This window comes from Triticum dicoccoides, chromosome 2B (genome assembly GCF_002162155.2).
Source record: "Triticum dicoccoides isolate Atlit2015 ecotype Zavitan chromosome 2B, WEW_v2.0, whole genome shotgun sequence".
NCBI classification, from domain to species: domain Eukaryota; kingdom Viridiplantae; phylum Streptophyta; class Magnoliopsida; order Poales; family Poaceae; genus Triticum; species Triticum dicoccoides.
The window spans coordinates 37,697,767-37,709,556 of record NC_041383.1 but is presented as its reverse complement, the minus strand read 5'-3'; the positions used below and the strand labels follow the sequence as shown (position 1 = coordinate 37,709,556).

The window sequence follows — 11,790 nt, the reverse complement described above, 5'->3', positions numbered from 1 at the left end:
CACCTCGGAGTCACGAGCTTTATGAGGGACAAAGTCAGTGTTCGGCTCTATCGTCGTAGAGGTTGCAGCCTCCGAGGCGGTGTCTAGGCATCCGTCCTCGGTCTGCATAGCTGGCTCCGAATTGAAGATCGGAGCGGTTTCGAGTGCGGCCTCCAGGGTACTGTTCGGCTGCAGAGCTAAATCATGCTCGTCGCGACAGTGCAGCACGCTCGGCTGTGGCTCGAATTCATCGAGGATCAAGTCCCCGCGGATGTCAGCCGTGAAGTTCAAACTACCAAACCTGACCTGACGTCCAGGGGCGTAGCTTTCGATCTGCTCCAGTTGGCCAAGCGAATTGGCCCGCAATGCAAAGCCGCCGAATACGAATATTTGTCCGGGGAGGAAGATCTCACCCTGGACTGCGTCGTTGATGATGATTGAAGAAGCCATCGAGCCTATCGGTGACGACACAGAGGAACTCTCAATGAAAGCACCAATGTCGGTGTCAAAACCGGCGGATCTCGGGTAGGGGGTCCCGAACTGTGCGTCTAGGCGGATGGTAACAGGAGACAAGGGACACGATGTTTTACCCAGGTTGGGGCCCTCTTGATGGAGGTAAAACCCTACGTCCTGCTTGATTAATATTGATGATGTGTGTTACAAGAGTGGATCTACCACGAGATCAAGGAGGCTAAACCCTAGAAGTTAGCCTATGGTATGATTGTTTGTCCTATGGACTACAGCCATCCAGTTTATATAGACACCGGAGAGGGCTAGGGTTACACAGAGTCGGTTACAAAGGTAGGAGATCTACATATCCGTATCGCCAAGTTTGCCTTCCACGCCAAGGAAAGTCTCATCCGGACACGGGGCGAAGTCTTCAATCTTGTATCTTCATAGTCTTGGAGTCCGGCCGATGATGATAGTTCGGCTATCCGGACACCCCCTAGTCCGGAACTCCCTCAATCATGATGACCAAACCACTCTATCCAGACTTGACTTGACTGCGATTCTTATGTACTAAAAAGTACAGATCACACCTCTTTTCTCATTCGAAAGGCATATAAACCCTCGAGCACAACATTAAGCAAGGAGCCTACAAAATTTGTATGAATTGGAGAGGTCCATACTCCAGTACTCATCAATTGGCGGTAGGGGTTGATGAGGGTTGTCCAATCAAGATTACTTATTTCCATGCCTTTACTCCCTTGCTAAAAATTACTAAAAATGAATAGATATCCAAACATGCATCTTATTTAGAACTGTAATATCAAATATTATTTGAAAGGCTTATTCCAAAAAGCTAAAAATGAATAAATATGCAGAACTCCAAAGGTGTAAATGAAAAAACATAGTATGTAATATTCAATAGGCCATTTCTGTCTTCAATCGTCTATCATCCTCCGCTCCGGATGGATGTCGTCATCCTCGTTGCCACCAACTCTCGAAGGAGTACGAGTTGGATCACAAAATTGATGTTCTGTGATTTGCCAAGCTCAAGGAAGATGGTGGATTTGGATCATTGTGCTTGCACTTGCTAGAGTTGGTGGCTGCAAGCCTGTAAGAAGAAGGTTTTGTTGGTAGCTAACCCAAGAATCGAGACGGACGCGCTAAAATATTTTCCCTCTTTTCATAGTAATTAGGGAATAATTATTGCAACGATATTTTTCAGATGAACAACATAATTTGCATGTGGGTCTCCTTTTGGACGATCAAACACTCTACAATTATTGGTTCATGTGAGTCTCACTGTATGGAGGATGAGCACTTTTTTCATGCCCATCTTGACTGTCCCAAGCATCATTCACTAGTATGCCATGCTCTTAACAATCGACAAGGGTGAGATGGCATTCATGTTTTACGTGTGCCACACATTTGTCATGGTGGAGGAGTATCTAGAACTGCATCCAAGGAGTGTAGACGATGGTGTACAATCACCAACACATTTTACCTAACCAGTCCCTAAAGGATGCCCTAGAACTCATATACAAACACATCTACGATTAGCAAAATAAAAAAACGAAATAATTCAAGTGACACCTTGTTGGACCACTTTTTCTTAAACCCATGCTAATTCAGTGCTTGCGCAAGTAGTGATCGGAACTTAGGACTTGAGTAGTGGATACACCACATATAGTTTAGTTCTTACGAAAAATTGGTTTTGTTTGCCTTAGGCCAGCAGAATCAAAAAATGAATGGAGCACTAGCAGTGGAGTAGCATCTAGGTGGGATGACTGAACGATTGCATCGGTACTTCTGCCACCGTTCAATCAATGCATAACATTTCTGAGTGCAAAGCAAGAGAGTGGTACTACGCTGTGGCATGGACGAGGAGGGGATGTGTGAGAAGATTGAGAAGCATTTTATGACCATCAATATTTCAACTAGCGGGCTATGCTAATAGCGGCGGACCTCCAAATCATCTATAGCGGGCTATTTGTACATGAGACCATTTAGGCTGAAAAGGCTATAGCAGGGCTATGGCCGGCTATTAAAACTATGATGAGCATACACTCGGCTAGACAGAAATCACATGAGTAGTACCGTAGGCTGGCTTCCATGTAGAAGACTAGGCTTGTGGCTGGTTTGTAGGGTGATTACGTCATGGGATCGTAGGGTCTTCGAGGTTAGGTTGCACATCTCATAGACTAGGGTGATGCACATGTTGTTCCGTAGACCGATTTCAAAGTAAATTTATTTTGATTGGGGATGCCTAAGCATCCCCAAGTATTTCGTGAGCATGTACCATATGCATCACACATTTCATAAGTCCTCGCAATCGTACTTCACTGACTTATTGCACACCCAATTGCTAAAAGCATGAACAACTTGTTAGTTTTCTTGAGCTATTTTAAAATATTGAATAGTTACGAGATTTCTTCCTTAATTAATATAATGTAAATCCTTACAACTGAGTTCTGCTATATGGTATCATGGTGCACTCTTCTTCACTTCGATGTCCCTCTCTTCCTACTTTACAAGGGAACACTATTACTTCCCATGACCATAGTCACCAAACAAATGATTCTTATGTACTACATAGTAAATATCTTACCTCTCAAGCACAATTATACAGAATTTGTATGAATCTCTAGTACTTTTCAATCACCGGTAGGGGATGGTGAAGGTTGTCCAATCAAGATTACTTAGTTTTCTGGTGGCCCTTGCTAAAAGTTATTACACTGAATAAATATGTAAATCTGATATACTTATTAATATGTAAATTTTCCTTCACTCTCTTGCTCGATGTATGCTATGTATTGTGGACAAGAAAAATTATCTCCTGTTATTTTCTCATTTTTCTCTTTTGCAGACCCTTGTCTACTTTGTTTGAAATGCACTGCTGGCCCGATGTAATTTCTCCCCTAAAAATGATTTAATATTTGTGGGAACTATGCATTTGTTATGTAGAAACTGGGCACAATCAATTAAGTTTCCCTATTTTCTAAGAGTTCACATTTTAATTTTCAATGGGAATTGTGACATGTGTGGGACGGATATGCACATGCTAGCTCCTAAAAGTTTGCTCTCCCAAGACGAAGGCCCAGACATGTCATCGAGCTATGCTCACGACCCGCCTCCGGTGGATTAGGGGGAAGAAGACTTCGACACCTCCAAAACTTTCATTATAATGATATTTGCTTTGTATGTGTGTTTTTCTGAAGTCATGTGAACCTTAATGTTTGACATTGGGATTCTTTGCAAAAGAAAGTAATTTAAATTACAATAAAAGGACAATGAAGACGGCTTCCAATTTGTACAATAGAACAGGTTGGAGAAATGATGGTGCGTCTAGAGTCCTCAAAGGGCGTTTGGTCATGTGTATCCATTGGATCTTGTGGGATTTGGTCGAGGCTTCTCTTCGATGTATATGTTTAGATCCCCTCTTCGTCGTCTTTGGTCGTGTGTCTACTAGTTTGATCCTTTTGATCTATGCTTCTCTTCATCAGTGAGGGTTGTTGTTCTAGTGCGATGGCCCTATGGGCCTTAGCACGATGACTTCCTGGCTGTCTACTACAACAAGGTTTGCCTGACTCCTGCGAGGAAAGGGCGATGATGGAGGCACGACTTTAGCTCGCTCCAGTGCTTGTAGTCATCGCTAGGTTTCCACGGATCAGTTTGTTATTTTTGTTCCATCTGGTGTTCTGTGTACTGTCATGACAGATGATGAATACATTGGAAGCGTCTCCCACAATTTTTTTTCCAGGCATGATAGATTCGTGTGACCTGAGTTTGTAGAGTGTTAAACATATAGTATATCATATTATATGCACGATCCGCATGTTTTGTGCAGAATAGTACAATTTTAGTTACCATTTAATGTTAGGAGCGGGGCAGATACTCTTTGGACATACAAACAATTGAAAGACCTAATTGTGGTTCAACCTTGCCTTTTCCATAGTCTAGCAGGAATAGAGGAAATTAATTTCAGATATGAAAGTATAGAAAGCCATGAAAAGGTAGTTATGTGTCAAATGGTTTCTGTAGGACTGGCAGTCATTGGAAAATGCAATATAGTAAACAGAAAGTAGGCAGGTGCAATATATCTATCCCTTTGTTGTTGCTCTCTATGTTCAAGTTGTAGGGTTTCTTCTATCAACTGGAATTTGCCGATGCTTTGCATTGATGCCAGTAAAGAGGAAACCAGTGGCATGTAACACAAAAGCAAGGACCCCAGTGGATCTAAAGATGTGCTTGTGTACATTGGCTACAACGAGATCTTGTGGCGGGGGCAGTGAGACAAGGATGGCCGTCTAGGGAATGATAGTCGGGCCAAAGATCTTCACGCCCTACTCGCAAAAAAAGGAAGATCATCACGCCCTAGGGGCTGGGTGAAATTTGGTCCTGTGGCCAGACCTTATGAGTTGCATATTGGTTAAGGCCCATGAATGTCTAGGTCAAAGAAATGAGTCTAGTCACGAGAAAAACCTAGCCACCTTTCTATAACACGCTTAACACCTCACGGCAGGCCACGACCGACATGTCCTTGGGTTTTTACCTTTGTTTCATTATTTAATAGTTTAAAAAACCATGTGAAAGTATATTGAAGTAAATCGTATATTCAGGAAAGAATAAAAACAGTTTTCTTAACACGTTACAGTGAATGCCAGGAAAAAAATGTTCATGTACACAAATAAAAAAGTCCATATGTATATATGTTCATTTCGTAAAGTAGTTTTTATTATACGTTTTTAAAAAGGATACGGTATTTCATAAAAAAAGGTCATACTTTTTAAGAAATGTTTTGTACATATAAAACAAAATGTTATATTAACCATTTTGTTTTTCTTTTCTCTTTTTAATAGTTGATGATTTTTTTTCAAATATGTGATGAATCGTTTTCATACGGGTGATAAACAATTCATTCTATATGTACAGAAGTAGACAAAAAGGTAAAGTACAGAAGAGAACAATAGAAATAAATAAAAAAGAACTGTGAGATATCAATAACTCTAGTTTTAACCATTGCCAATGAGGCGTTCTAATCTCTTCCGATATTATTCAAGCATGGGTATTCTTTTCTCAAAAGTTTACTAGAAAACCACTTATCCTCTGAGATTCATACTTGCGATACTATCTTTAGCTCTGAACTTTCCAAAATAAAAGTAAAGAAAAAGTTTTTGACCAACATAAGGCCCACCAAGGAAGCGAGTCTCCTATGTTCACTGCACACCTATGCTAACATTTTAGATCCCAAGTATTTTTTTTATTACAAAGGCGGCCTTGCAACATAGGTCCCCGTTTTATATCTTAAAGATCCATTTACACATGTGAATATTTGTTTTAGATCCTAAACCATGGATTCTTAATGCACACATGTCTTTCGGACGTTAGATTACTTTCAGTTCCGCTAGCCGGTACTTTTTGTAGATGTAAAGTAGTCGACTAGTTTGGGCACCCTCACACAGAGATTTGGAAAAAGAAGAGCCCATACATCGGTAACGGAAAATTCAGCTTGAAATATATGGTGGAGCACAGTGGCCTCATGTGCTACAAGCTAGGACTTGCATGACCACTAAACATACATGTGTTCTGCCAATCAGCTATTACTTATATCCGACACATTGCATTGATCATGTGGAGCGATTCATATGGGTAGGGGTGAACAAATACGCTCCTGTCAGTAGGACATTTTCATAATTGATTCTTCCTACTCCCTCTATCCATCTACATAGGGCCTAATGCATTTTTCAGGGCTAATTTTGACCACATGTTAGAGTAATAATATATAACATGCAAGTTACACAAAGCATACCGTCAAATTCGTACATGAAAGGAGCTTTCACTGATATAATTCTTACATTATACATCTGATATACTATTAATCTTGTCAATATTCAAAGGCAATCTCGAAAGATACATTTGGCCCTGTATATATGGATAGAGGGAGTAATCAGTTTTATATGGAATAACAATTTGCCAACTGAGCAGGAGGCAGAGTACATGGAGTTAACATGGAGAGAGAAGGTGATAGGCCCAACCTTGCCATCATACTACCTTGATGATAATCTCTTACCATCCAACAAGTCTTATGGTTTCAACTTGTTTAGTGGTGATGCATTATGCATGGATTGGTTAGAGAAGCATAGCATTTCCTCTATTGTGCTTGTATCCTATGGGACCATCTCTAACTATGATGCAACCCAGTTGGAGGAACTTGGCAGTGGACTATGCAATTCGGGCAAACCTTTTCTCTAGGTTGTCAGATCAAACGAGGCACACAAGTTATCTAAAGAAGTCAAACTAAAATGTGTGAACAATGGACTAATTGTTGAGTGGTGCACCCAACTTGATGTTTTGTCACACAAGGCAATCGGTATGTTAACACAAATTACATTTACTTTACTCTTATTATGGAAATAAATATAAAAAAGGTTTTGCAAAGTTAGAAAATAATGATAACACTTTAGATTTAAATTCATGAATATACTTGTATGTTGTTTTATTACCCACTATGGATGGAACTCGACATTGGAGGCAGTTGTTAGTGGAGTTCCTCTTGTGGGAATCCCACATTGGGCGGACCAACCCACCATCGCGAAGTATGTGGAGAGTGTGTTGGGAATTGGTGTGCGAGTACGGAAGGGCGAAAACGGGTGGCTAAAGAGGACCGAGGTCGAGAGGTTTATTAGAGAGGTGATGGATGGAGATAGAAAGGATGAGTTCAAAAGAAATGCTGCAAAGTGGATGAGAAAGGCGAAGAATGCAATGCGGGAAGGAGGGAGCTCAGATAAGCATATTGCCGACTTTCTGCAAAGTATACGGCAATATGAAGTCATATCAATGCATTCCCTACTTCGAACTAAGAAAGTAAGCGGTGATTCCAATGATACAATTCTTTTAGAGAGAATAACATATATACATTGTAAGTAGAATGTTATCTTCTCACCATTTATAAGGATGTTCAATTTTTAGTGTACTATAAACACGTGAAAAATTCTTTACATGGTATAGAATCAATTTGAATAGATCGTATGGAGCCTATAAAAGTATTGTTATAGAAATAGTCAATGTATTTTATCCATGGATATTCTTAGTGTTCCACACAATAAAACAGTTCCCCATTATTCATTAAGCTAAGACGATGATTCTCCATTAATCCTAAAATTGCTTTGACTGCATATTTAGAACTAGGGGTTCTCTAAATTTAATTTTTCACTGAAAGTTGAAACTAAAAGTGTATACAATACAACAACCCAGAGATGTCTTGGTTAATAAGATACATGCAAAGACACATGAAAGATTAATCCATGGTTTCAAAGAACATCATAATATGCATATGTAAGATAACATAACCATGTCCCCTCTGTCGATGTCTATCACCTCATCGCACAGGGTACCCTATGTTAGGCTCTTTTGGGAAGCGGGAGTTTTCTCATAATCTTATTGCAATTGATTGATTCCTTTGAAATATTGGATGTAGTATGCTCTAATGATAACAATTACTAGTAGGATGCCTCCAAGTTTTGTTAAGACATTACATTACATTCCCACAAATACTTGAAGACAATGTAGAATACCATGTATATATGAAAATAACTTTCAAAGTTTACTATTAACATAGTCAAATATTTAGGCATTTGAAAGCTTCATAGAATATCTACATAATTCTTAATCGATTTGTTTGATGTAATATATCACCCATGGTATTAATTTATAAAGTATAAGAATGTATGCACATAAGATACATCATCTTAATATAATTTACGGATACGTATGAACTACACATAGGACATGGCGACCTTATTTATCTGAGAACTATGCATATGTATGATTACGTGTAATTTAGTGATCTTCCTATTTGGTGGGATAAGAAGGCTCCATGGAAAGACCACACATGCCCTTTTTGTCTGCAATGTCCTTCTCCATTCTCAAGTACCCATCTTGACCCCAAGTTGCGCCCCATGAATTCTTCATCAACCAATAACTTGTACCATCAATAGCCTTTCCATATCCATTTGCTGCAATTCTATGGTACAAGTTAGTGCAGGAGGACCAAGTCATGAGCCCACCGTAGTAGAATTGGAATGTCATGCCGCCTCCGTCCACTGCTATAGCCACTGGTTGGTTTGCCACCGCCTTCATAGGGCGCCCTCGTTATTGACAAGCACATCATCAAAGCCGGTGATGCTTGCTGCGCTATTGGATCCAGCCTTGCACTTACCATCAGTTGCAGTATAAGGGTAGCTGGACTCCATGGTAAGGCCTCTGTTATTGATAATGAATTTGAAGGCATCATCCATGAGTCCTCCCTCACAGCCTTGATCTTCACCATGGACATCATAGTAAACCAACTCTTGCTCCGACAGTGAGAGTAACTTGCCAGTTTTTAGTTTTACAAGCCCTTTGTCGCGGCAACAACAGAAAATGCCCAACAATGGTTTAGAAATAATCGCGTTGCTATAGTATTGTCCTATACAATAATACCACATATGCAACACATTTTTGTGTACTTACCACACTGGCCTTGATCCTTGATAGGGTTGAAACCCCCCTTGGCCCTCCAATCCATCGTTGTTGGTAGAGCATCAAAACTCAAATTCTCATACCAGAATCTTGTAGAAAGAACTCCCATGGGGTTTGCTTTGAACCCCTTGTTTGTTTTGGTAGCCCTGAACTCATCATTGCTGATATCAGTGTACTGGTTGACGCCGAGCCAGAACTTATGATTCTGGGCAATGAATGTTTCAATGAATTTGACATTGGCTTTGAGAACCTCAAACCAATGCGCCTTCTCAGTGGTGTCCTTGTACACAAGACTATACTGAGCAATCCAGTTCTCATGCTTCGCCACCATCGACAAGTCATCGTTCAGCTCACGAGCTGCAATTACAGTACCACAGAGGCAGAGGCAACCGAGGATGGCAAGAAGAAAAGCCTTGTGGATGGCCATCTTCGGTTAGGCACCGAACTACAATGACAATGCTTCAGAGGTAGAAGCAACTTAGGATGGCAAGTCTCTGTAAATTAGTGTGGTTTGTTGGATGTTACTTGGTGGTGTGTACAGTGCCATCTATGTGTTAAAATAGGAGAGACTGTAAGATACGGTGCTTGTATGAAAGGTGTTTGTAGAAAAGGGCTTGTGTGTTGCCGTGGATTATGGCAGCCGGCTAGATGGAATAAAAATTATACGCGCACATCGGAAGGAATAAAAGTTATATAAAAATCGCTTGGCGTACATCTGATAGTGACCCCTTCTTGTTTATTTTAGGAGTGCAGATCTGATAGTGACCCCTGCTTTGAGAGATTTATTATTGAAATACAGAATAGCGTGTTCTTGGGAATACATTTTCTGAAGAGGACCGTGGACGCAGCGTCCAGTTTGTACAAAAGTATCAGGTAACCGCTTGCTAGTATGGACGTGAATTTCCTGCCTGCCAAAAAAGTGCTTGATGATTTGACATATTATTCAACAAGGAGTTGTCTATGTTCCGGAAGGTCGATTTCTCAGCCTTGAAATCCCCTTACTCACATCCCAGCTTGCATTGTGCTCGTGTCTAGCAGGAAAGAAGGAAAAAATAATTTCACATATAGAAGTATATGATAAACAATGTGTCGTTGGTTAGTTAATTGGCAATGCCAAACTTTAGCCGTTGTGAAATGGAACAGAGAATGCAGTTTTATCGAACCCCCAACTGACATTCCAGAACTACAGGCGTGCGCTAGCCAAGGTTTTGTATACCGGGCAAAATATTCGGATACTGCGCCCGGTATCCGTGTTTCTCGCCACCTCACGAGAAATCTACATACCGAGGAAAAAAATTGAACTTTGTTGAATTTAAACTCAACTAGTTAGCTTAGATATGTTCGGAACTTATGGAAAACAGGTACCTTTTTTAGGATAAAAAAAGGAAAAAGCTGTGTAAAAAAATGATGCAGTCGTGATTCGATCACAAAACCTCAAGCCAATAGAGGCTACATGACCTAACAACTATGCCAGAAGGTGGTTGCTGTTAAAACTGACTCCATCCCTTATCTATAGGATATTCAAAATAATTGAATTCAAAATTCAATTTTAAATTTTGTCTGATTTTTTCCGGTATTTCACGGTTACCGCGGTAACCGCAAATTTCGGTGCCCCGCGAGAAATAAAGTGCATTCGGGATCCAAATCCTTGGCGCTAGCATGGATTGAAACTGGTTAGATTAGCCTGGCCGTCGCAACAAACTACAGGCGCTGCAGCAGCTTTGCTCTGTGCACAGAACTATCAGCACAATGGCATTCCTTCTAGCCAGTGAGCTCAGCCGCTTGGGTACATCAGGTATGGCTGGTACTATGGTGGCAGCCCAACGGTGTAATGGTGCTTCTCGACCTTGAGGGAGTGTGTATATGCTTCGTAGTGGCAGCCGAAAGCACTAGGGTGCCCAACGCCAGGTGTCTGAGGCGTACATTGTGTGTTTCAGGATCGAAAGAAACCGGATCATTTTTCACTGCTGTATATCCTGGTGACTCCTAATCCTAAGCCAACGAATCACATTTCTCATGCATGATAAAATAAATTGCTTATATTTAACCATGGAATCGACGTAGGTAAATACATATATGATATGTGATATCACGAAGCACTCAAATTTATAAAGAGGGCAACAGTGAGTTGGTGACATGCATTAGACATTCACCGACCAAAAATACTCTAACTTGACTACCCAGACCACGAACAAGGACAACCAATGCTCACATGTGATTGTATCAATGTTTATAACCTTGTGAACATGCTAAGTTGCTCAACATTTATTTAATATCGGTTTAAGGGGATTCTAAATGTATTGATTCTCCTAACACCCGGAAGTATATAGTAAATTCCATCTTTATTACCAAATATAACATCTTCATGGAGCTGATTTCGTTGCCAGTGTAATATGAACCTTCAATCCCAATAAATCTATCATAGCACTCATAAAACAGGAGATAATATCACAGCATGATGAGTTGTTCATTTAAAAAGTGAGCCAAAATGGAATGAATAGGTGCACTTGAGCTATGAAACGGCATAGCATTCTTTCTCACTTCAAACTTTCTAGTAGGATGTAATGATTCTGGAGGAGTTAAGCAGAGTCCGTAGCTGATGATTCACGTACGTACAAGGATCATCATTACTGAAGCTATGTGTTACTTCCATAATTTCATAAAAAAATTAAGAAGTGTCTGTAGCTGAAAATTTACGTGCCCGTAGCACTTATGGCAACGCCAAGGCTTACTGTGACAAGTCATCAGACACACTGGTTCTACATCCTCAATGTCCAGAACATAGAACCGGCTCCTAGTTCTCAGCACACGAGCAAGCAGATTTCTTGGTCCCATACTTGCGTC

At 40.5% G+C, this 11,790-nt stretch overlaps 2 pseudogenes; one reads left to right on the top strand and one right to left on the bottom strand.

The window, feature by feature from the left end:
* Positions 1–6,384: 6,384 nt before the first annotated feature.
* LOC119366991 lies at positions 6,385–7,253 on the top strand (annotated as a pseudogene).
* A 1,024-nt stretch (positions 7,254–8,277) lies between these two features.
* Positions 8,278–9,373, bottom strand: LOC119366990 (annotated as a pseudogene).
* Between the last annotated feature and the right edge of the window lie 2,417 nt (positions 9,374–11,790).